This window comes from Anabrus simplex, chromosome 11 (genome assembly GCF_040414725.1).
Source record: "Anabrus simplex isolate iqAnaSimp1 chromosome 11, ASM4041472v1, whole genome shotgun sequence".
In the NCBI taxonomy this organism is placed as follows: domain Eukaryota; kingdom Metazoa; phylum Arthropoda; class Insecta; order Orthoptera; family Tettigoniidae; genus Anabrus; species Anabrus simplex.
The window spans coordinates 69,988,384-70,009,131 of NC_090275.1; the positions used below are offsets into that span (position 1 = coordinate 69,988,384).

Genomic DNA, 20,748 nt, shown 5'->3' on the forward strand with positions numbered 1-20,748 from the left:
ATTTATTTCATTTTCATTAATTTCTCAACCACCGAACAAGTTGCCGAGGGGTTTGGGTCATGTAGCTATCAGCTTACATTCGAGAGATAGTTGCTTCGAACTGTCGGCACCGAGCTCGATAGCTGCAGTCTCTTAAGTGCGGCCAGTATCCAGTAATCGGGAGATAGTGGGTTCGAGCCCCACTGTCGGCAGCCCTGAAGATGGTTTTCCGTGGTTTCCCACTTTCACACCAGGCAAATGCCGGGGCTGTGCCTTAATTAAGGCCACGGCTGCTTCTTTCCACTTCCTAGCTCTTTCCCCTATCGTCGCCATAAGACATATCTGCGTCGGTACGGCGTAAAACAAATAATTGTAAAAAATAAGGTTCCTCAACTGAGGCTGGAGTCAGGAAGGGCATACAGCCGTAAATATATGCCATGAATTTAATTCACCCCATGAAATGAAATGGCGTATGCGGGAGTGTCCGAGGACAAGTTCGAATCGCCAGTTGCAGGTCTTTCGATGTGACGCCCCCAGGAAGCGTCGTGATGAGGATGAAATGGTGATGAAGACGACACATACACCCAGCCCCCCACGCCAGTGGAATTAACCAATTATGGTTTACATTCTCGACCCTGCTGGGAATCGAACCCGGGACCCCTGTGTCCAAAGGTCAGAACGGTAACCGTTTAGCCATGGAGAAGATATTCACCCCCTCTCAGACCCCGTATAAAGAAACGGAAGTAAGGGATAGACAAACACGATGGGATAGGAAAGGGCTAGGAGGGAGGAGGAAGCGGCCGTGGCGTTAATTAAGGTACAGCCCTAGCATTTTCCTGGTGTGAAAATGTGAAAACCATCTTCAGGACTGCCGACAGGGGATTTCGAACCCACTATCTCCCGCAATTATTATTGTTATTCTTTCTTTCTTTCTTTCTTTCTTTCTTTGTTCTTTCTTAACCTGTTTACCCTCCTAATTCGTGTTTCCCTCGGACTCAGCGAGAGATCCCTCAAGGGCAGTTTTCTGGGACGTAAGACATTGGACCGGGGATAAAACTGGGGAGGAGGGCCAGTACCTCGCCCTGGCGGCCTCACCTGCTATGCTGAACAGGGGCCTTGTGGGGGAATGGGAAGACTGAAAGGGATAGACAAAGAAGAAGGAAGGAAGAGACCGTGACCTTAAGTTAGGTACCACTCCGACATTTGCCTGGAGGAGAAGTGGGAAACCACAGAAAACCACTTCGAGAATGACTGAGGTGGGAATCGAACCCACCTCTACTCCGTTGACCTCCCTAGGCTGATTGCACCCCGTTCCAGTCCTCGTACCACTTTTTAAATTTCGTGGCTGAACAGGGAATCGAACCCATGGATCTGGCAGGTGGCAGCTAATCACGCTAACCATTACACCATAGAGAAGGGTACATTATTATTATTATTATTATTATTATTATTATTATTATTATTATTATTATTATTATGCCCGACTCGTTGGCTGAACGGTCAGGGTACTGGCCTTCGGTTCAGAGGGTCCCGGTTTCGATTCCCGGCCGGGTCGGGGATTTTAACCTTAATTGGTTAATTCCAATGGCACGGGGGTTGGGTGTATGTGTTGTCTTCATCATCATTTCATCCTCATCACGACGCGCAGGTCACCTAAGGGTGTCAAATAGAAAGACCTGCACCTGGCGAGCCGAACCCTTCCTGGAATATCCCGGCACTAAAAGCCATACGACATTTCATTTTTCATTATTATTATTATTATTATTATTATTATTATTATTATTATTATTATTATTATTATTATTAAAGTTAGTGTGTTTTGTTAGTCCACACCTATTCAATACGCAAATAAGTTACAGGAATAAACTGTATTATAATTTTATGGCTATAACTTATGGTCAAGTTGTTCTTCCTCTTGGAGTGCTGAAATTTCGCTCAGAACATAGGAATAAATTTCTCTTCTTGTCCACAAAAGCTCAAATCGATAACTGGGGTGCTGCGTGGAAAAATTTCCTTGATTAGATCCTTACTATTCACAGCCAACGTGAAGCACAATAGCTCGCATGCTTCTATTCAATTCCTGGCTTGCGGCTAGTCAAGCAGTGAATCACCTGGTTCTACTGACGTACTACTTGTTGTGCTTATCGAGTGTCCGCAAGGACATGCAAAAAATTATAAAAAGAACCTCACTAGCCGCAAGGTTTGTTGTTAGTGTTGTTGTTGCTATTGGCAGAAAGCTACGGGAGGATGGCTTATAGCGAAGGCCCCGGCGCTTGTAATATTGATTGCGTCGCTTCTTGAGGTTTCCTCCTCGCCGGAACAGTCTTTTAGAAGGCTTTGCAACGTGACAACGCTTACCGCCCGTAATCAGATGGCACTGACGGTCTAAGTCTCCTCTATCAGTAGCTCTCTGCAACCACTAACAATCACCGTGACATGAGGCCATGCTACAAGAATCCGGCGAGGGAGAATAGTAGTTGCTGTTTTAGGTAAGTTATCATTCTCTCAAAATAGCATGTTGTCACATTCATTAAAAAATTGCAATTCATAGTTCTAGGAGTATTCCATTTCTATTAGGGTTTCTAGGCAGGGAACGAAGGAATAGCCTCCGCATGCCATCACTACATTTCGCATGCTCATTTTTCTTTACTTTGAATTTCACTTTCATCAAAAATATATCGCGTTACATTCCGAACTTCCCAAATAAAGATTTTCAAAGATATCATAAAAATATATAATTATACATGATTCCACATTCTTTGAGGAATTTCTACGATCACTGTCAGAAGCAGACCTTCCATGCCCTGATGAAGGCCAATGTAATTTGGAGGAAAGCTCGGCTTTGTTTTAGTGATAAATAAGTGGCTTTAATCGAGATAATCATATTTAATTATTTATTTTAATACAATGAACCACGAAATCTACATTCATTAAATCATGAAAATATTTGAAGTCAATATCTATCAGTCAAAGCCTCCGTGGCTCAGCCCTCTCACCGCTGAACTCCGTGGTTCAAATCCCGGTCACTCCATGTGAGATTTGTGCTAGACAAAGCAGGGGTGGGACCGGCTTTTCTCCGAGTACTCCGGTTTTACCTGTCATCTTTCATTCCTACAACACTCTCCAATATAATTTTAATTCATCAATCAGTCATTAATCATTGCCTCAGAGGAGTACGAAAAGCTTCGGCAGCCGGCACAATTCCCATCCTCGCCACTAGAAGGGGGCTTCTTCATTCATTCCATTCCTGACCCAATTGGAAGACTGGAAACAGGCTGTGGATGTTCATTTTCACCTATCAGGTTTTCTTCAGAAAGCTCGATTATTATCAGCAGCAAGGAATAATAATAATAATAATAATAATAATAATAATAATAATAATAATAATAATAATAATAATATGACAGTAACTCATACGGTAGAGTGCTGCCTTTCTGAGATCAAGTTAGCGGGTTCGATGCAGGATCAGTCCGGTGTGGTATTTAAAGGTGCTCAACTACGTCAACTGCGTATCGGTGAATATACTGGCACGTCAAAAAAACTCATGCGGGTCAAATTTCTGGCACCTAAGCTTCTCCCAAATCCGTAAAACAAATTAATTCAGATTTTGGCCAGCTATATGGATCGCATAAAAGCTAAGGTTATGCGGTCAATCTCTTATTTTTCTTCTTCTTTCCAGCGGTGGCGTTTAGGGGGCCGAGGGAGGGCAGTTGCCTCTCCCCAATTACATTTTTATTCCATTTTTGCTTCTTAAAACTACAGTTCCTTCTTTCTTTCTTTCTTTCTTTCTTTCTTTCTTTCTTTCTTTCTTTCTTTTCTTTCTTTCTTTCTTTCTTAATCAGTTTACAGTCCAGGGTTGGTTTTTTCCCTCGGACTCAGTGAGGGATCCCCCCTCCTTCGCCTCTAGAGTAGTGTCCTGGAGCGTGAGACTTTGGGTTGGGGATAAAACTAGGGAGGAGGACCAGTACCTCGCCCAGGCGGCCTCAGCTCCTATGCTGAACAGGGGCCCTGTGGGGGATGGGAAGATTGGAAAGGGATAGACTAGGAAGAGAGGTGGAAGGGGGCGTTGACTTAAGTTAGGTACCATCCCAGCATTTGTCTGGAGGAGAAGTGGGGGGGAAACCACGGAAAACCACTTCGAGGATGTCTGAGGAGGGAATCGAACCCCCTCTACTCAGTTGACCTCCCGAGGCTTGAGTGGACCCCGTTCCAGCCCTCGTGTCACTTTTCAAAATTTCCTAGCAGAGCCGGGAATCGAACACGGACCTCCGTGGGTGGCAGCTAATCACACTAACCACTAAATCACAGAGGCGGACAACTAGGACTTATGGGATTTATTTTTAAATTGTATAAACTCGGTTGTCTTATTGTCTTATCAGCTAATTCTTTCCTTAAAATTATTTAATTATCAAGAAAAATACTTAGCGGGAATACGCACAAAATGTCGTTCGTTGCGACTAACCGATCCGTACAGCGCCACAGTAAGTAGTGGAGACTGGCGCAGCACGTGCTCCGAGGAAGGGTAGCAGGGGTATATTTTTGCCAAGGTCATGGACACAGGTATGATTCACCCGCTTGCCGCGCGCATTATCACTCTGACAGTCTCTCTCATTCATTGTATCTGTGCAATTCTATCTTTTTTTTTTTTTTTGCTAGGGGCTTTACGTCGCACCGACTCAGATAGGTCTTATGGCGACGATGGGATAGGAAAGGCCTAGGAGTTGGAAGGAAGCGGCCGTGGCCTTAATTAAGGTACAGCCCCAGCATTTGCCTGGTGTGAAAATGGGAAACCACAGAAAACCATCTTCAGGGCTGCCGACAGTGGGATTCGAACCTACTATCTCCCGGATGCAAGCTCACAGCCGCGCGCCTCTACGCGCACGGCCAACTCGCCCGGTGCAATTCTATCTAGTGTCTGTCACTTCGTTAATGTGAAGTCAAATACTAAATGATAGCTAATTGTATATTCACGCCGTACTTCTGTTTAATTGTAATACGTGTGTAATTATTCATCCTTTGGCGTAAGATTTATATGGTATTGGATCAGAATCTCCACACATAAAACCTATTATTACCACAGTTAAGTTGGTAGACTGTGAACCTTTACAGCTCTTTGTCGATATTCGCTGAGAAAACAAAACAAAACTTACCATTTTGTAGCTCTTTTTAAATTTTGGTGTAAACTTCTCCCCCCCCCCTCCCCCCCCCCCACCCACCCAATACACAGGCTATACCCCTCAAAGCTGAGTACTTATAGTTGTCTACAAATGTTTGTGCTCTCCCACTTCTAATTCCTAATCGCCACTACTGCCTCTTCCCAGAACCTTTTCATTCTCTCATTTCTGATCTTTCTCTACTCTTCTTGTCGGGCTGAGTGGCTCAGACCGTTGAGGCGCTGGCCTACTGACCTCAACTTGGCACGTTCGATCCTGTGCTATTTGAAGGTGATCGAATACGTCACCCTCGTGTCGGTAGATTTACTGGCACGTAACATAACCCCTCCGGGACTAAATTCCGGCACCTCGGCATCTCCGAAAATCGTGAAAGTAGTTAGTGAGACGTAAAGCCAATAACATTAGTATTATTATTATCTCTACTCCTTGGATATTATCAATATGGGCCTTCATTTTGCTGGTTTCTCTTCGAAAGTCTTGATGTTTTCAATTGGGCTTCTGAACTCCTTTCTGTTGTTGTTACCGTAAGTTTAATCTCCTCTGCATTCGTTCCACTTCGTTGTAGTGTGCACTCCTACGAAGAACTCACAGATCTTCTTCGTCAATTCTTGTCCATAGATTTTCAACCTTAAGTCAGTCGTTAATGATCTGCATTTAAAACTTGGCCCAGGTGGCAGGTTCCTTTTCAATTGATTAGCTAGCCTTTTCTTAAATGATTTCAAGATGGTGGCAATTTACTGAACATCTCCCTTGGTAAATTATTCTAATCCCATAATTCCTCTTCTTTTAAAATAATATATGCCCCAGTTTGTGTTTTTTATCCTCCTTTATCTTCAAATTATGATTTTCCTTACTTTTAAAAACTCCACTCAAATTTATTCGGCTACTAATATCATCCCAGTATCCAGTATTCGGGAGATAGTGGGTTTGAACCCCACTTTCGGCAGCCCTGAAGATGGTTTTCCGTGGTTTCCCATTTTCACACCAGGCAAATGCTGGGGATGTGCCTTAATTAAGGTCACGGACGCTTCCTTCCCATTCCTAGACCTTTCCTATCCCATCGTCGCCATAAGACCTATCTGTGTCGGTGCGACGTAAAACAGCTTGCAAAAAAAAAAGTAACCAACAAACGAACGACACACTTGTTTAGCAGTCTTGAAGTTTCTATGAACCTTCAAAAATAATCAGAATCAATCAATAAATCAATCAATCAATCAATCAATCAATCAGTCAATCACCACTGATCTTCACTTAGGGCAGTCGCCCAGGTGGCAGATCTTCTATCTGTTGTTTACGTAGTTTTTCTTAAATAATTGCAAAGAATTTGGAAATTTTTAGAATATCTCCCGTAGTAAATTCCAGTCCCTAACTCCTCTTCTTATAAACGAATATTTGCCCCAATTTGTCTTCTTAAATACCAACTTTATCCGCATATTATGATCTTTCACTCTTTTAAAAACACCACTCAAATGTATTCGTCTACTAATGTCATTCCACGCCACCTCTCCACTGACAGCTCGGAATACACCACTTAGTCGAGCAGCTCGTCTCCTTACTCACAAGTCTTCCCAGCCCAAAATTTGCAACATTTTCGTAACACTACTGAAATCACTTAGAACAAACCCTGATGCTTTCGTTTGGGTGTTTTCCAGTTTTCGAATCAAGTAATCCTGGTTAATTTAATTTCGTGTGGCTATTACTAGCCGATTGCAGCCTTTGTAAGGCATACCCTCCGATGAGGGTGGGCGGCATCTGCCATATATATATATATATATATATATATAGGTAACTGCGTGTTATTGTGGTGGAGGATGGTGTTATGTGTGGTGTGTGAGTTGCAGGGATGTTGGGGACATCACAAACACCCAGCCCCCGGGCCATTGGAATTAACCAATTAAGGTTAAAATCCCCGACCCGGCCGGGAATCGAACCTGGGACCCTCTGAACCGAAGGCCAGTAGCTGACCGTTCAGCCAGCGAGTCGGACATCCCATACACTAGAACCTTACTCTAACTGGGATCCCTACCACAAACCAAACCAAACCAAACCCCATGACACTACAGCCCTTGAAGGGCCTTGGCCTACCAAGCGACCGCTGCTCAGCCCGAAGGCCTGCAGGTTACGAGGTGTCGTGTGGTCAGCACGACGAATCCTCTCGGCCCATATTCTTGGCTTTCTAGACCGGGACATCCCTACCACAACCCCTAAATATCCTCTTAACTGCGGTATTATCCTGTTGCCGACGTATAATAACGTGTTTTCACTTCTCATCAACTTTTACTGTTCGAAGACCAACATTACCATATGAAGAAAGAAATTCACCTGGGTTTCTTAATGTTAAAAACATTCCTTAGCAGACAAATTAGGGGGCCCCATACAACAAATTTCCTCAATTTTGCCGAAAGTTGAAGGGCTAAAGAGCCCGGAAATAAATCAAATTGTGCGTCTTGGACAGATCTATCAAACTGAGAAAGTTAAACTTCGAAAATCACTTCCGTCCTAAATGCAGTTCCGGATAAAATCAGCCGAAAATCGCTTGTTTCTTTACTAGTTTTATTTTGAATCAAATCCCAGCCAAATTAAGTTATTTACATCATTATTTCTGTAATTTGTTCCTTGGTTCAATCCCCTCAGGCGTTTTCTGATTTTCTGAAAAATGTCCACACCGAATGTAGTTATAAGAGCTTGTGTGAAACCCTGCATAGACTCACATTAGCGCTCGTAGTGGTGCTTAAGTGAAACAATACATTGATTCACATTAGCGCTCCTAGTGGCAGAAAAGGGCAAAATGCTAATCTAATCGTCCGGATGACAATGATTAAGAAGAGGATCGTAATTTTTAGGAATAAATAAAGAATATATTCTCATACTTTGTATGTATGTTGGGTATCCAGCCCGAAGGCTGCTTTGATCCTCTGCAGCTCCGCCAACAGCTGTCATAAATAGCCTAGACGTCACTAAAGAGGCGTACTAGGGAAATGAGGAGTGAGGTAGTTTCCCGTTGCTTTCCTCACCGAGCCAGCCGCTGCTATTACATATCAGTCTGCCAAGCCCACTGAAATGCATGCACCAACCGACCCTATGAGCGATATTTTCACACCATTCATAACAGGGACTGGCTGCATAAGCAATGGTATTACTAGCATCGCTCATCCCTCAGTCACTTTCATATTGCCAAAGCCAAGGATAAGACTGAGACAGGTCAATGAAAGTAACAATTTTGATATAGCCCATACCAGAAGACATAGTGCACTGTAAACACTGCATCTCCCCAGCAAAGGCATTCTCATACTTTATTATAATTTATTTACCTAAAATTCGTAGCTCATAACCATAGGATGTTTTCGACATTAAGTTTCTTGGTTTTTCCTAGGGTTTTCCATGGTAGTCTGACAATAATTTTTTGAGTCTGATACGATATTCATACTAGAAGTTTGTTGCGCCTCGAAACACCGTATTTGACAATGTTAAATGGAGAAATACTGACCCGCAGCACATGTATAGTTCAAGCAATCCTGAACCTTAGATGACAGAACGTTTCTGGTCAGAGTTCTAAGCTGAAATACTATCACATAGCAGTTTTTCTAGGCACAACAACGATACACAAATATCGGATTAGAACATTCCATTAACTGGTTTGATAGACCATGTAATGATTAAGATGGGGGTTGAAAGTTCGTGTTTAGGAAATGTTATTCAAGTGAGGCTCCACTTACGCGATTCAAGCAAGATATCCCCTTCTTCAAGTGTCATCTCCTCTCAGAAGTCGGTTACCTTCATAGAGATTCTTGCTTTTGATGAAGCAGCGCGAACAGCTCAATGGTGGAACAAGTTTTTGATTAGGCCTATCAATCCAAGAAATGCGTCTTCTTCTTTTTTTCTTTTTTCTTTTTTTTTTTTTTTTTTTTTTTTTTTTGCTAGTTGTTTTACGTCGCACCGACACAGATAGGTCTTAAGGCGACGATGGGACAGAAAAGGGCTAGGAGTGGGAAGGAAGCGGCCGTGGCCTTAATTAAGGTACAGCCCCAGCATTTGCCTGGTGTGAAAATGGGAAACCACGGAAAACAATTTTCAGGGCTGCCGACAGTGGGATTCGAACCTACTCTCTCCCGAATACTGGATACTGGCCGCACTTAAGCGACTGCAGCTATCGAGCTCGGTAAATGCGTCTTCTTCCTGGTCTTCTTTTCCCTTGTATCTTCCCTTGAATGACCACCTGCAGTAGATGATATTTCTCTCTTCGCATCACATGACCGAGATAACAGAGCTTCCTGATTTCGACAGTACTTTCAACTCCCCATTCGCCTCATTACCTCATCGTTATCTACCTCCGTGGATAAGTGGTAGAGTGTCGGCCTCCGAATCCCAAGATAGCAGTTTTAAATTCGGCAGAAGTAGTCGGATTTTTGAAGGGCGAAAAAAAGTCCATTTGACACTCCATGTCGTACGATGTCGTTATGTAAATGATCTCTCGTGACACATTTGCTGTTTACTCGACAAAATTCATTAAATCTCAGCCATAGACGCCCAAGAGAGTTTCGGTTTACTCGGTCTGCTATATAGTGGGTCTAGAGTAAAACGGAACGTCGAAATTGACGAGCAGACAGCCCGATGGCGTCAAATTGAAATGTCTGCACACGGCAGCTGAGGCCATACGATTATTATTACCTCATCGTTTGTGACCTTACCTGTCTAGCAGTTTCCTTCTGTACGTCCATAACTCAAATGCCTCTAATCTGTCCACTTCTCTTTTCTTTATGATCCAGGTTTCAACTCCATACAACAAGGTGGAGAAGACGTAACATCTCAGAAGTCTAATTGTTAGATGTAAACTAAGGTCTCTGCTGCAGAACACTCTCCTCATTTTACTGAATGCATTTCTGGTTTAGCCGATCCTGGAATTTCGATATTGTAGTTCACATTTGTTCCTAAATACTTGTATTTTGTCACTTGCTGTACTGTCTCTCCATTGACCATCAAGCTCTTTTGGTGCTGTATTCGGGATACTACCATAAAACGTGTCTTACCTACATTAAGTGTTAAGCCTCATTGGCCACTCGCCTCCGTGACTCGTTTCATCAGCCGCTGTAGATCTTGCAGGTTTTCTGCGAAGAACAATGTGTCATCTGCAAATATTAAGCAAGATATAGGAGATATTTTAGTTTCAGGAGGTTAAGTAGGCTGTATCAATATTGACCTGACCAAGGCTTTTGATAGGGTGGATCATGGGAAACTGTCCGGCTCCATGGCTAAATGGTTAGCGTGCTGGCCTTTGGTCACAGGGGTCCCGGGTTCGATTCCCGGCAGGGTCGGGAATTTTAACCATCATTGGTTAATTTCTCTGGCACGGGGACTGGGTGTATGCGTCGTCTTCATCATCATTTCATCCTCATCACGACGAGCAGGTCGCCTAAGGGCGTCAGATCTAAAGGCCTGCACCTGGCGAGCCGAAGATGTCCTCGGACACTCCCGGCACTAAAATCCATACTAAACAAAACTAAACAAAAGAGTATGATAGAATGGGTGGCTATATTTCTCAAAAAAAAATGATTAAGACGGGATGTTCTGCATGAACCTTTATCTTGGAATCACAGCTAAGACTTTTGTGGATGATGTTATACTATACAGAGCAGAGGTGCTCAGCTGAATACCAGTTCGGCCGGGCTGGCCTGACGTAAATGCGGGCAGCTTACGTAGCAAGCCTACGTCACAGTGAAGTGAGAGAGCGAACACACTGTGCAAGGAAGTGGAGCAGTGACGTCCGATTGTGACTACGAAGCTATCCTCTACTACTTATCGAAATGCTGATTGGGACACAGTATTATTTTTTAAAGACGCTATATTCGCAAGAAAACCGACCTTTTCTAGATATTCTGATCGGATTTATACTGCGCTCGATATAAACAGTCTATTTTATTTTCTTATATTTATACAACACATTCAAAGAAAACTGACATGTTATAATTTTTATGTTACAGTTTACAGAGATGCAGGGTTAAAGCGTACGCGCTACGATTTACAATGCCATGGATGGGAAATATAGTATTTCTATTTTAAAAAGTAAAACTCTTGTATTCATTCAGCAAAACGTAATATATTCACATAATTCAACACGTTTACTGCTTGACGTTGCACAGTGTTATGTGAACTTTCCGTGTTCACGGAATTTATGAAAATAATGTTTAAAACTTATCAGTCGTCCGATGATAATGGTGAGGAGTTACATCACGAGTGAGGACATAGATATTTACTATCCAAGATTAAAGTACAACAATGTAAATGCATCTACCAGATAGATGTATATTATGTCTTCAGATAAATAACCTGACTGATGTTATTCCCGGGAATCATGATTGGATTGTTGGTGAGTTTATCAGGTAATTTAAACCCAAACATCCACAAGTCACAGCTTAACTCCGTATTATATTTTAAAAAATTCTAAAGCACCTCTTAAAATATAATAGTTAATATTGTAATTCATAACGTATAGTATAAAAGTTAATTTTAAAAGTAAATTAAAAAGGACCTGTATTTCTGCCCTCTTTCTTTCATTATTTTCTGCCTCCATTTCAAACTCGGGTATCACCGCAGTGATCGAGAGTGAGTGGGAGAACTTCGCCCTTCCTTAGGGCCTGTGACGTAATCACAACGTCACTATGGCTGCTCATCGTCTGCCTGCCCGCTTACAGTGCTGTGTGCCCGCGGTACGAAATGTTCAGCGTGAGCACCTCTACTACAGAGTAATTAAAAAGTTACAGGATTGTGAGCTGCTGGGAAAAGATCTCGTGGAAATTGTGAGACACAATGCTAGACCTATGCTGATAAACAAGGTAATTAAATTTCGTGTGGCTATGTCTAGCTGAGTGCAGTCCTTGTGAGGTAGACCCTACGTTGAGGGTCTGTGGCATCTTCGATGTGTAGGTAACTGCGTATTATTGTGGTGGAGGATAATGTTATGTTTGGTGTGTGAGTTTGCAGGGATGTTGGGAACAGCACTGGAATTAACCAATGAAGGTTAAAATCCCCGACCCGGCCGGGAATCGAACCCGGGACCCTCTGGACCAAACGCCAGCACGTTAACCATTTAACCATGGAGTCGGACGAAGAACGAGGTGAAAAGTCAACTTCTACGTTTTACCAAGAGGAAAAAGTCTTCTCGGTTTTAATTACTGTACTGGTGGAGTGACTAACTCACGGGGATCACTAAGTACTTAAATCTTAATTTAAGGAAATATATTCATTGGGGTAATTACTTAGACGGGATTGTAAATAAACGTTGCAGAGGATTGTTAAGTGTTAATTGATAGAAGTAGAACTGTGAATGAAAGTAGTTATATGACTAGTAAACAAGATCGAGTTCGATAGCTGCAGTCGCTTAAGTGCGCCCAGTATCCAGTATTCGGGAGATAGTGGGTTCGAACCCCACTGTCGGCAGCCCTGAAGATGGTTTCCCGTGGTTTCCCATTTTCACGCCAGGCAAATGCTGGGGCTGTACCTTAATTAAGGGCCACGGACGCTTCCTTTCCACTCCTAGATCTTTCCTATCCCAACGTCGCCATAAGACCTATCTGTGTCGGTGCGACGTAAAGCAGCTTGCAAATAAAAAAAAAAAAGTAAACAACAAACAAACGACACACTTGTTTAGCAGTCTTGAAGTTTCTATGAATCACCACTGATCTTCGCTTAGGGCAGTCGCCCAGGTGCCAGATCTCCTATCTGTTGTTTACGTAGTTTTTCTGAAATAACTGCAAAGAACTTGGAAATTTTTAGAATTTATTTATTTATTTATTTATTTATTTATTTATTTATTTATTTATTTATTTATTTATTTATTTATTTATTTATTTATTTATTTATTTATTGTGAACATAATAGGTCATTAGTCCCAATTACAATGTTCACGACAATTGTTACTTACATGTTAAAAATACATATTAAGAACAAAAACCACTACCTAGTTAGAATATCTCCCTTAGTAAATAATTCCAGTCTCTAACTCCTCCTCCTCTAAACGAATATTTGCTCCAATTTGTCCTCTTGAATACCAACTTTATCCGCATATTGTGTGTTAAAAACACCACTCAAACGTATTCGTCTACTAATATCATTCCACACCACCTCTCCACTGACAGTTCGGAATATACCACTTAATCGATCAGCTCATCTCCTTTCTCCCAAGTCTTCCCATCCCCAACCTAGCAACATTTTCGGAACACTTTTTTTTTTTTTTTTTTTGTCGGAAATCACCCAGTAAAAATTTGGACTTTTTCCCGTTCTCGAATCAAGTCATCCTGGTTAGGGTCGCATATACTGGAACCATACTCTAGTTGGGATCTTGCCAGAGACTTATACGCCCTCTCCTTTACATCCTTACACAGCCCTTAAACTCCCTCATAACCATGTCCGGAGATCTGAAACCTTAATTTACAATGCCGTTTACGTGATTACTCCAATGAATATCTTTCCTTATATTAACACCTAGGTACTTACAGTGATCGCTATAAGGAAATTTCACCCCGTCAACGAAGGACGTTTCCTTTATTAAAACTCACAACGTGCCTTTAAACCCCGTTGATCATCATACCATTGCCTGTGGTCCATCTCACAATATTGTCGTGGTCTATGTGCAGTTGCTCACAATCTTGTAGCTTATTTATTACTCTATACAGAATAACATCATCCGCAAAATGCCTTATCTCTGATTCCACTTCTTTACTCATATCAGGGTCAGATTAAGATTCACCTACTCTAATTTTCTAAGCTCTAATTTCTAGAAATATAGCTACCCATTCAGTCATTCTTTTGTCCAGTCCAATTGCACTCATTTTTTTGCCAGTAGTCTCCCTTGATCTACCCCGTCAAATGCCTTGGATAGGTCAATCGCGACACAGTCCGTTTGACCTCCCGAATTTAGGGTATAAGTTGGCCACATGAAAGTCATTTTCCCTTTCTAAAGAATACCAAATGGACAATATCTTTGGAATGATCCATTTTATTATATATTTATTTTCTTTATTCAAAGAATGTGTTGATTTCAGTAATGATAAAAACCACTTTTCTCAGAATCTGTACATATATTTCCGTAACAACACAACAAGTCACTGTATACATATAAATGAATGTTTCTTTGTTTGTCTCGAATGGACTCAAAACCTACTGGACAGATTTCGCTGAAAATTTCATAATTTGTTCTTATTACTCCTGGGGGTAGGTTTAGGGAGTGGTTTGAATGAAATCCGATAGGTACATTTTATGATAAGTAATTTTATGTAATTAATTTAATTACAAAACCGCACCAAGACTGGATCGACCTTGATGGACAGATTGTCGCTAGGCGACAGCGGCTTACTCTGCATCATTATAGTCAGGTAAGAAATGCTGTATATAGGAAGATGCGAACACGCCGCCATGTTTTATGAAGTACCTTTCTTGCTAGGAGTTTCATGACAGTGGCTGTATACTGGAAGATGCGAACACGCCGCCATGTTTTATGAAGTACCTTTCTTGCTAGGAGGTTCATGTAAGACCAACTACCATTACATGTGGCCACAAAGAAATAGTTAATGCAAAATTATAATCTCAAACTAAAACTTAAAATCAAGCACGAAACAATAACTCTAAATTTACAAAAAGTTCGTAAACTATGAGCCAACGTCACAATAAAGAAATTTGAAAAAACACTTCAAACTGTTAATACAAATCCTAAATTAAACATTCGAAGGAAGCATCGGAGCAGAGCCTGGTACTACAGATAGTTATTAAATAAAAATAATCTAATTAATAGCTGAAGAAGGTCAAACAGACGGCAACATGTTCTAATGCATGTATCTATAACTTATTAATTATGGAACGGTGGAAAATATACACTGAGTGGCCAAAAGTCACGGGAAGGGGTATTCCGTTAGGAAATGTGCCGTGTATGACCCCTGAGCGTTATAGCTAGCTGTGTCGTGAAGATGACAATACGTTGCGAGTTAATCGACTTTGAACTTGGGATGATCATCGGCGCACTGCGCATGGGTCATAGCATTGCGGAGATTACACGCGAATTAGAGTTTCGGAGGTCAACAGTGTCGAGGGTTAATCTTCAACATCGCAGAGAGAATGTTGCCACCCACGTAAACCACCGCAAGGGAAGACCACATGTGTTTAACCATACTGGGCACTCGACGGGCTACTGTGACTGAGATCACCGCCCAGGACTGTAAGGAGGCAACTGCACCGGATAGGCTTCACCAGCCAACAACCAACTCGTGTCCCTTTACTGACATCTTGACACTGAGCTCAACAAAGTGCATGAGCCCGCGGACATCGGCAATGGACCATGGAACTGTGGCGGCATGTGGTATGGTCCCATGAAGCCTAGTTCCAATTGTATCGAGCTGATGAGCACGCGAGAGTGTGGCGTATGCCTCAATAAAGCTATGGATCCTTCGTGTCAACAGGGTTGTGTCCAGGTGGAAGGTGGCTCAGTTATGGTCTGGACGACGTTCTCATGGTCGCAAAAAGGTCCCATTGCCCGACTGCAGGGAGCGCTGAATGCTGCATGTTATGTGGACGTTCTTTCAGACCATCTGCATCCCTTTCTGGCCCTAGAGTACCGTGATGGAGATGCCATGTTTCAACAGGACAATGCGCCATGTCACCGCTCCAGGTGGTTTGAGGAGCCCTCCAGTGAAGTTACGACCCTGGATTGGCCCTCAAGATCCCCCGATCTTAATCCAATCGAGCATTTATGAGATGCTGTCGATGCTGGTGAACGGTCCATGAATCCCGCACCAACTACACAAGACCAATAATTCTGGGTAGCAGTGCAAGATGGGAGGGTTCAGATCCCTCCAAAATTATCCTAACGCCTTGTAGAGTTAATGCCTTGCCGTCTTGCTGCCGTTTTGAGAGCTCTCGGAGGAGCAACTCGTTAATAACATCACATTCAATGTCTTCCCAAGACTTTTGGCAACCAGCGCATAATATTCCGTTTAAAGTAATAATTAGTTTATCAGTAAAGACACGTCCAAGAAGTATTTCTGGGACCTTGGAGACGTCACGCGTTAATTATCATGGCCTCCAGGCGGGTTACAATGATGATGATAAGGAGGAGAAGGAGGAGGAGGCAGGCTGTTGTGATAACATTATTATATCATTCACAAAATTAGTAACTTTAACTAATTCTACGATCCTTAATAGTAATAATTTGGATATATATATAGCCTAAAGAAAAGCTAATCTATAATTAATTAATGCAACGTAAGATGGCAGTTTGAGTAACAAGCCAGAACTTCCCAGTCTATTACCTCATAGATACTGGAGGCAATGTAGCCTGAAACTACAAGGTGAGGCCAGGGAAAGGTAATGTATTCCACGTTCGTGCTCAAGAAATAACAAATGAGCTTGTGCATCTTGTGGTGCAGTGAGGTGGTATCGATAGAATTTTATCAGTTCTTGATCATGTTTCGAAACTGTAATATGATTGTGGTAAAATTTAAAAAAAATACTAGGAGGCTTAGAGGAGGGAGGGGGGATGAGGTGATCTTGAGGAGAATATTCGGTGAAGGAGACATAAGGATTGAAGATCACGGCGCTCTTTCAGTTTTGGCCAACTAAGTTCATTGTATGCAGATGTATAATTGACATGGGGGATTCTTATGTGATGTTGTTGTTGTTTGAGTCATCAGTCCATAGACTGGTTTGATGCAGTTCTCCATGCCAACCTATCCTGTGCTAACCTTTTCATTTCTACGTAACTATTGCATCCTACATCTGCTCTAATCTGCTTGTCATATTCATACCTTGGTCTACCCCTACCGTTCTTACCACCTACACTTCCTTCAAAAACCAACTGAACAAGTCCTGGGTGTCTTAAGATGTGTCCTATCATTCTATCTCTTCTTCTCGTCAAATTTAGCCAAATCGATCTCCTCTCACCAATTCGATTCAGTATCTCTTCATTCGTGATTCGATCTATCCTTCTCGCCTTCAGCATTCTTCTGTAACACCACATTTCAAAAGCTTCTATTCTCTTTCTTTCTGAGCTAGTTATCGTCCATGTTTCACTTCCATACAATGCCACGCTCCACACGAAAGTCTTCAAAAACATCTTTCTAATTCCGATATCAATATTTGAAGTGAGAAAATTTCTTTTCTTAAGAAAGCTCTTCCTTGCTTGTGCTAGTCTGCATTTTATGTCCTCCTTACTTCTATCATCGTTAGTTATTTTATTACCCAAGTAACAATATTCATCTACTTCCTTTAAGACTTCATTTCCTAATCTAATATTTCCTACAGCATATGCCTTCGTTCGACTGCACTCTATTACTTTTGTTTTGGACTTATTTATTTTCATCTTGTACTCCTTACCCAAGACTTCATCCATACCATTCAGCAACTTCTCGAGATCTTCTGCAGTCTCAGATAAAATAACAATATCATCGGCAAATCTCAATGTTTTGATTTCCTCTCCTTGGACTGTGATTCCCTTTCCAAATTTCTCTTTGATTTCCTTTACTGTCTGTTCTATGTAAACACTGAAAAGGAGAGGGGACAAACTGCAGCCTTGCCTCACTCCTTTCTGGATTGCTGCTTCTTTTTCAAAGCCCTCGATTCTTATCACTGCAGACTGATTTTTATACAGATTCTAGATAATTCTTCGTCCTCGGTATCTGATCCCTATCATCTTCAGAATCATAAATAGCTTGGTCCAATCAACATTATCAAATGCCTTTTCTAAATCTACAAATGCCATGTACGTGGGCTTGTCCTTCTTGATTCGATTCTCTAAGATCAGACGTAAAGTCAGGATTGCTTCACGTGTTCCTACATTTCTTCTGAAGCCAAATTGATCTTCTCCCAACTCAGATTCAACTTGTTTTTCCATTCTTCTGTAAATAATACGTACGTAACGTATCGGTATCGTCAACGATGGTGGAACGATATGAACGAGTTCTTGGTATCTGAGAGCGACATACAACAATAAGATCTGGCCAAAATTTCAAGACACGTTCCTCACACGTACAAGAAGAAAATATGTTACATGGACATGAGTCCGGAAATGCTTTAGTTCCATGTTATAACTTATTTTCTACAGCTCTACACAGTACATTAATCATAGGTAACACACAGGAGCAGAGCATAGCACCATATCGCATGAAAATCCTTCTTTTGCTAAATTTACAAGATGAAAATAAATAAATAAATAAATAAATAAATAAATAAATAAATAAATAAATAAATAAATAAAATAACATTCATAAGTCCAAAACAAAAATAATGGAGTGCAGTCGAACGACGTCATGTGATGCAGAAAATATTAGATTAGGAAATGAAGTCTTAAACGAAGTAGATGAATATTGCCGCTTTGCTTGTAAAATAACTAACGATGACAGTAGTAAGGGGGTGATAAAATGCAGACTAGCACAAGCAAGGAAGAGTTTTCTTAAGAACAGAAATTACCGGGCGAGTTGGCCGTGCGCGTAGCGGCTGTGAGCTTGCATCCGGGAGATAGTAGGTTCGAATCCCACTATCGGCAGCCCTGAAGATGGTTTTCCGTGGTTTCCCATTTTCACACCAGGCAAATGCTGGGGCTGTACCTTAATTAAGGCCACGGCCGCTTCCTTCCAACTCCTAGGCCTTTCCTATCCCATCGTCGCCATAAGACCTATCTGTGTCGGTGCGACGTAAAGCCCCTAGCAAAAAAAAAAAAAAAAAAGAACAGAAATTTGCTCATTTCAAACATTGATATAGGAGTTGATGATGATGACGATGCTTGTTGTTTAAAGGGGCCTAACATCGAGGTCATCGGCCCCTAATGGTACGAAATGAGATAACAACAAAAAATTGAAAAGCATCCACTGACCAAAATAAAAAAAATAAAAATGGCATGAAGAATGAATGGATGGACATGAACACAACAAAAACAAAAAACAAAAACAGTGGATCAGACTCAAAAAAGATTGTAAATAATAGTATTAGTGACCAAGGGACCACTTATAAAGCACAGTGATGCTAATGGCACTTATCGGTAGTAAAGGAGAACTATGATATTTCTCAAGCTGCGGTACTAATCAAAGGTAGCCTAAACTCACGGTGTTCCAAACAGTAAGGTACTACTCACAAGTATTGTACGTCGTAAAGGTAACGCAGACCTATGGTGTTTCTCACACAATGGCGCCACCCATAGCCACCGCAAACCGATGAGGTTCCTCACCTAGGTGTACTAATCACGGGCGCCGGTATTCCCGTGGTGTTCCTACAGAGTGGGTACTAATCACTGGCAACGTAGACCTACGGTGTCGCTCGTATAGTGGTACAACTCACAGGCTACGCCCAGACCTACGGTGTCGCTCGTATAGTGGTACAACTCACAGGCTACGCCCAGACCTACGGTGTCGCTCGTATAGTGGTACAACTCACAGGCTACGCCCAGACCTACGGTGTCGCTCGTATAGTGGTACAACTCACAGGCTACGCCCAGACGCGTGGTGTCGCTCACACGGGTACAACTCACAGGCTACGCCCAGGCCTGTGGTGTTGCACACATGGGCACGACTCACGGGTACTGGAAACCCACACTGAACCCCACTCGAGTGCTACGAATCACAAAACTATGGATTACCTAACAGAGTGGTACTACTCGCAAGTAAAAGCGACCAATGGTGTTCCGCGCGTGATGGTACTAATCAAAAGTAGTTTCATGGTTCTAATACAATCATACCTTGGTCGCCCCTTTTAGTCGCCTCTCACAACAGGCAGGGGATACCGTGGGTGTATTATTCGTCAGCCTCCCTCACCCACAGGGGGGTGTGTTTGGTCCACGAGAGGTATTTTATTTCCCTCAAGTCCGCCGGCAAGCCGGTTAGGACCCCCCTATCCACCACCTGGGACGCGCCACGTGGGAGTATCACCTCTCCCCCTGCTACGCCTGCATAGCAGGTTCGTGGGATATAGGAATTAGAAAGATGTTTTTGAAGACTTTCGTGTGGAGCGTGGCATTGTATGGAAGTGAAAAATGGACGATAACTAGCTCAGAAAGAAAGAGAATAGATACGTTTGAAATGTGGTGTTACAGAAGAATGCTGAAGGTGAGATGGATAGATCGAATCACGAATTAAGAGATACTGTATCGAATTGGTGAGAGGAGATCGATTTGGCGAAATTTGACAAGAAGAAGAGATAGAATGATAGGACACATCTTAAGACACACAGGACTTGTTCAGTTGGTTTTTGAAGGAAGTGTAGGTGGTAAGAACAGTAGGGGCAGACCAAGGTATGAAAATGACAAGCAGATTAGAGCAGATGTAGGATGCAGCAGTTACGGAGAAATAAAAAGGTTAGCAAAGTATAGGGTGGCATGGTACGCTGCATCAAACCAGTCTATGGACTAATGATTCAAACAACGCAACAACAATATGCAATACTGCTTTACAGAAACGTTTGGTGGTTTGCCGACGTAGCCGGACATCAGCATTTGCCTGGAGGTAAAATGGGAAACCACTGAAAACCATCTTCAGAGCTGCCGACAGGGAGATTCTAACCCTCTATCTTCCGGTCGGGGATTTTGTAAGCGTCTGGTTAATTTCCCTGCCACGGGTTGTTTATG

At 42.2% G+C, this 20,748-nt stretch overlaps 1 protein-coding gene across 1 annotated transcript in view; it reads left to right on the forward strand.

Moving 5' to 3' along the window:
- Positions 1–2,214: 2,214 nt before the first annotated feature.
- The window catches only part of LOC136883539 (arylalkylamine N-acetyltransferase 1), a 110,522-nt gene continuing 91,988 nt past the window's right edge, over positions 2,215–20,748 (forward strand). Inside the window, exon 1 of the mRNA XM_068229761.1 lies at positions 2,215–2,468. The gene's annotated coding sequence lies outside the window, so the exon portion shown is untranslated. The remainder of the gene's footprint in view (positions 2,469–20,748) is intronic.